A 5,887-nucleotide genomic window follows, 5' to 3' on the forward strand; every position below is an offset into this window, starting at 1 on the left:
AACTTCATTGTTTTGTCTAGGCAGGTGCCACCTGGTGCCCAGACAGTATTTCACAATCTTTCACATCCTAGATTAAGGAGAGGACAGATCATTAGCATGCTTTGCTATTGACTTGAAGATCTCGGATGCAAGACATACCGATTTCAAGTCATCTTGTCCATTCCCCTGCCAGTCCACAACTGTTGGACTGCAATGTGCTACCAGTGCCAAGCCATAAATCAGACCAGTTTCTCTTGAAATTGAGCCAAGCAGCAGCCTAGCACCTCGCAGATCCTCTTAGCAAACCTCATCAGAGCAAGTAATGACACCCAAATGCAAGTGGCTTCACATTGCTGAAAGTTTTGATCTGAACATTTTGTACAGTCCTCGCCAGGAGCAGCCTCTCAGCCCCACAGAGCCTTGCGGCTGTATCACACATCAGGTACCCGCCTGGGGCAGGAGTAGCACTAATCTGAGCGGGGACCATGCAGCCAACATCCCTTCATCACTGTAGGAAATGTGCATCTGGTTTGCTCCATGCAGACTCTGTGGTCAGATGAAAGCAGTGGAGCATTGGGAGGAATGGAGGGGAAGCAGGGCTGTCCTGTCCTGCTGCTTTCCTTGAGGAGAGCACAAGGTGTGGGGTGTTCAGCGTCTTGGAGCACCAGTGTGGTTCACTGTGCTCCAGAGCAGGAGAACCGATTGCAAAAGGCACTGGGAGTAAATCCCAGCCAAATTTGAGTGAAGCCAGCATGGGAGCGAGTGCTCCTGGTGTTGCATCCCTGGGGAAAATGTCAAGCTCCTCGGGTGAAGAGTGCCCTGTTTCCCTGCTGCCCTTACCACTGGGATCCTGTGTCATCTCCCCCACTCCCAGACAGCCACGGAGAGCTCTGTGTCTTCATTGCAACCAAAGCCCGCCCATTCCCCAGTGCCGCTGCTGTAAAGTTAGCATTGCTTTAAATAAGAAGTTAAATTTAGCACAGCATGAGCTCACCGTCCAGGAGAGTTAATAACCCCCATTCATTCATCCGACACTCCTCATCTCTGTACTGATCTCCTCTTCCATTAAGTTGCTTGTTTGCATAGAAGTTTGCTAGCCTATATAAACCCTGAGCTGTAACATCTCTTTTACATAAGAGCCATGGGGGAGAACAGATAAACATAAAAGTGCCTCACCGTGTTCACTTATGCCCACTAGAAATGTATAGTGTGGTTATCTCGTAGTCAAAGTAAACACATTGACCTATAAATGGCATGAGATTTAAAGAATTCTAGAAGACAGGAAAAAATATTTCTTTAATAAACATAATTAATTAATTGATTTTATGTCACTGCAAATCTGTCATGAAACATCCTGTCTATCAGTTGCTAATGAAACTCTTATTTACTTAATCCTAAATTTGCAGGACTCTAAGATGCTGTATTAGCACAGAAATATGTCAGTGGTGTAAAGTATGACCTTCACCTTGGTCTGCATCCTCCCACATCGAAGAAAATGTAGGTACTGGCTTTAAGGGCAGCTTTGAGCTCCTCAGATATTACCCTTTATACAGCTACAGCTGGCCACTGTACTGCCAACATGGAGAGCTGCCTCTAGGGAATGCTTTTGGCTACGTACAGCAAGACTATATAAAAAATCAGATTTCTAAAGGTTTTCCAGTGAATTAGTCCATATTTTCTCTCTTAAGGTTAGAAACTAAAAAAAGCAGCCATGACTTTATTACGGCAGGTTCTATGTTTTTGGTGGAGTTGATAAGTTGACAGGATTTTTCTTTTATTCCTTTTTTCCCTTCTTGCTAATAAGATCCTAGTCCTGTATTTGAGAACCACCGGCAGCCTCCAGTTTCATTATGAAAAACAAAAAGCAGTTTCACGTTTACTTCAGAGCTCTACACCAGCAGCATAGAGGGGCAGCAGCTGCCACGTCACCATGGTGTAAGAGACTTTTGCAAAGGCCTCTTAGGACCTCAAGTTTCCTCTTGAGGACGCTGAAGATGAGAAGTTTAAACAGGATGGAAAGGGGTAAAGTGAAGGTTTTGAAAGACACAAGAAATCTGCACAGAGACTGACTGAATCCTCTTTCTCCCCCTGCACAAGGCGCGCTTCTTCACCCTGTCCATTCCCATACATGCACAAACCCAGGCATACGCGTTCACAAGAGCACAAGTAAAAGCCAAGGAAAATTTAATAATCCACCACGTGCTTCTGCTCTCCCCTCTGCTTTACACAGGACGGCCAACGTTACAGCTGTACTCCCCAAAATGCTGAAGGTGACTCACGGCATTGGGGACATATGCTCATGCTAGCCAGTCAGGATGATCTCAGAGGGGCTTGGAGGGAGGGGAGCCTGGCAGTGACGCACTGCTGAAGATGTTCTGTCACAGGGTCATAGTCCTGTCATAGGGTCAGCATTTTAGTCTGGGCTAAAAAAGATTGTTTCTAAAGATTAAAAAACCACTTGGTTTTCTGGTGGGAAGTGAGGGTCGCACTTCTCCTTGTGCTTTGAAAAAACTTGGCATGCAAAATTTGTCAACCAACCCTTTAAATATGATTCACCCTGACTGAAAAGACAAAAAAGTAACTATTTTCCTAGTTCATTATTGACTTTATCAGTGAGGACAACATTTACAAAGCACTTATTTTTGTCTAAGATTTCAAGAGAGATTACTTGCAGAAAATATTTTACATTGTATTTGTACAAAAGAAAAAACAAAACAACAAATAATTTACTTCATAGCATGCCTGACTAATTGTAGTCAGGAAGTTTGGTTTTACCCCCTAGTTCTGATTGTCAAATATTTTCAATGAATTTTAAAACAGCTAAAATTCCCATAGAGTTATTGAATGAGTTCATGTTCTAGAATCATGTGCAGGAAAAGGAGTTATGACTTTTTAGATAAACCCATCAGTGGCAAACTTTTCTCAGCTGTGCCTTACAGACAGCAAACTCAATTCCCTTTTGTTTTTATACTACGCTTCAATTCTCAGCACGTCCCAGGCACAAATGCCAGCAGAAATCAGGAGGGAGGCAGGTGTCATTCTCATCTACACGAGACGTCTTTCACATTGAGAAAGTGGTGAAGGGACTCCAACCCACGCTGCTATAAAACACCCTCTGTTGTCTCCCCCTCGCATCGTTAGTGACAAGACAGGGACCTGTCATGCTGAGCCCAGCACACCCCACTGTGGACGAGTTTTGCTGTCCTGCAAAGCGGCCTCCTCCAGGGCAACCTGACCCACTTCTTCATTTGAAGCATCTCGTTCAGTCTGCAGTTTCTTAACGAGTCCCTATAGCACCCAATTTAACCCATCGAAACAACATGCCTTTGAGCACACAAAATAGGCTAACTTATAACTGCAACTGCCTACAGCAGAAACAAATCTAGCGTGGGATGGAAAAAAAATGGAAAGATCAGAATTAGTCTTATCCTTTCCTGATTACCTCTTTATTTTATAAAATATTACATACATGAGTTAGTTAGGTTAAGATAATGAAAAATTTACATTTCTGCTTGGGATGTCTTTCAAAGCTGTCATTCATTAAATATATAATAAACAATCACAGAATAATAATTATCATGTACCCTTGGATAAATGAAACCAGATGGTTGAGTTTAGTCCCCAGTGTGTTTGAGAGACAATTCTTCTAAACCAAATTTGATCATGTTTCAGGCAGTGTCCAATCAGTTATGTAATTTATGCTTTTAACATGCATTTTAAAAGTCACTGTTAAAGGGAATCACAGGAACATGAGAGGATTTCTGCGCTGTTTGGTTGATCCAGTCGTCACAATACCTCATCCAGGGTAAAGCTGTACACGTGCTGCAAGTGCTCTAGGCAGGGCACTTGCAGAGGGAATGGGTACATCAGATGTGCTGCAAATTCCCTTCTTCTCCTCAAGGCTCCCATCCAGCGCCACTGACTGCAGAGCTCCCTCTGACATCAGTGGGAATGCAAATCGAAACACAAAAAATGCTCAATTTTGGTTGATCCTCTTTCTCTGTGTGAATTATAAATCCAAATGAGAGATTGCAAAGTACTTTTGTTTCCAAACAAATTTCTGAGTAACAAATTTTCCTTTCTCTCCTACTCTCTCACAGTCCCCCTGTTTACTCATATTCAAAATAAATTGAGTTATGTGATAGTTATACAGAAAAGTGTAGAAGTCTCTGGAGTAGCACACTGTACACTGTACACTGAAGAAAGAAGAAGTCTCAAACAAAAGGAGAAAAGAAAGCTGTGAAAGAAGGCAAATCATGAAAGCAGTTCAATCTCCAGTTACTGGCAAGCTGAAAAGTGTACAACAGGAGGAAACTCTCAGGGTAAAATCCAGCTACACGCCAAGGCAGCAGCAGGTCTTCTACCATTTGATCCTCAAAGGACATCACCATTTAGGTGCCAGGCCCCCCTGCTGGATCGCAACGCAGAAGCAATTATCCTTGGAGAGGGTGACCTGTGAGTCACTCTTGAAATGGTTTCTTCCCTCTTACAACACAGGAAGCATTTTCCATCCTGACCTGCAGTCACTCACTACCACAGACTTCAGTGTGAGTTTGCAATGCAAAGGCTGGAATGCTGGACAAGGAAAACCAAATTTTCCACTCTTTTATAACTGGAGGCCCATGTTGACCTGCACGTGGGGTCACTGAGAGAACGATTTGGGCTAGGAAAGTGCAATGAAAAGAGCTGATCCTCTAAGTTTGTGGGAGTCCCTCTTTCACAAAGAAAGTAGGGGAAACTTCATAGCACACAATATTACAGGCATCTAACTTCATCCCACAAGAAAACAAGAAAAGGATGACTATGGTTTCAAAACGGTGGGAAATGGAGAGCAAGCAACTGAAACCAGAGCTGGGATCCTAGAAGGCAGAGAGGCAGAGTGTCCTTTGGACTGCAAATGGGTGTGTTTGCTCACATTAGCACAGGGCGGAGGATTTACAACCTGTTTTTGTGCCCTCTGCTTGGTGAAAGATGCTTTCCAGACTAGGAGGAGGTGCTGGATACCTGGACCCTCACCGCTACCCGCTTACAAGGTCTGACCTGGCATCTCCAAAGAGAGCGACAAGACCCCTGCCGCCATAAGCACTGCAAGGCTGTGGAACCTGCACCCACCATTGCGGAGATGGAGCAGCTGTGGGGCTGCGCACTGAGGCTCAGGCACCTCCCCTCAGCAGGGGGTGCAGCTCACCCCCAATCCCTGCAGACTCCCCTCCTCACCCCTGACACCACAGAGCAGGGAGCACAGCCCAGCAACTGACTCAACCTAACAGAATTTAATGCTGAGGACTGTGAGGTGGCCATAATGTAGTAACAGGAGCTCCATAACGATCTCCAGCAATTATTTTATTTTAACTAGGATGTTTGGGTTATCAAGGCAGAGGAGGTTAGCATCCAGACCTCCGTAAACTGTTGTGTTACAGTAGCATGAAGGCAGCACTGTTAAATGATTAAGTCATTTTGTCCTCACTGTGCAGATGTCCAAGCATTTTTAGTATTACATTTTTTTGCAGTCCAAGCAGAGCCTCCTCTTTCTTCCCACTGTTTTGGGTAGTTGCGAGCTCTTTGCTTCAAGTGAAACTGACACCACTGGTCTGAAAACAGTAAACTATGCTCTTGTGGCCACAACCAGAATTAACTATGGTGATTATAACAAAACAGAAAAAAAAAAAAAAAGATAAGGTTATGATGTAGCAGAGATTAGCTCACATTACAGGAAAACAGAAGGTACGTGCTTTCCAGTTTTGTTGTTCTTAATGGTTGGCAGAGCTTTTCAAGTTTGTCTTTCCAAAACCAAGTCTACTCCTGGTAGCCCTATAGATGTCTGCTCTCCACTGCTATTTCTTGGATAGACTCAACTACTGTGACCCAGTTACAGAAAACACACTGACCGCTCACCCAGTGGCATTCC

The sequence above is a fragment of the Mesitornis unicolor genome, unplaced genomic scaffold (genome assembly GCF_000695765.1).
Source record: "Mesitornis unicolor isolate BGI_N332 unplaced genomic scaffold, ASM69576v1 scaffold41573, whole genome shotgun sequence".
NCBI lineage: Eukaryota > Metazoa > Chordata > Aves > Mesitornithiformes > Mesitornithidae > Mesitornis > Mesitornis unicolor.